Source organism: Triticum dicoccoides, chromosome 7A (assembly GCF_002162155.2).
Source record: "Triticum dicoccoides isolate Atlit2015 ecotype Zavitan chromosome 7A, WEW_v2.0, whole genome shotgun sequence".
Taxonomy (NCBI): domain Eukaryota; kingdom Viridiplantae; phylum Streptophyta; class Magnoliopsida; order Poales; family Poaceae; genus Triticum; species Triticum dicoccoides.
In genome coordinates, this window is record NC_041392.1 from 255252527 (window position 1) to 255252871 (window position 345).

Here is a 345-nt window from a genome sequence, read left to right on the forward strand (position 1 = left end):
TTGGAAAGATCTTGATATTTATAGCTAATTGGATGTGAGTTTTCATGAACTATTATTGTTGACATTACCCTTGAGGTAAAAGGTTGGGAGGCAATACTATAAGCCCTTATCTTTCTCCGTGTCCGATTAAAACTTCATACTCATAAATATTGAGTGAGTGTTAGCAATTGTGAAATACTAAATGATAGTTGAGTATGTGGACTTGCTGAAAAGATCTTATATTGACTCTTTCCGGTGTTATGATAAATTGCAATTGCTTCAATAACTGAGATTATAGTTTGTCAGTTTTCAATGAAGTTTATGATTCATACTTGAAACTGTGAATGAATTGTTACTTTAGCATAA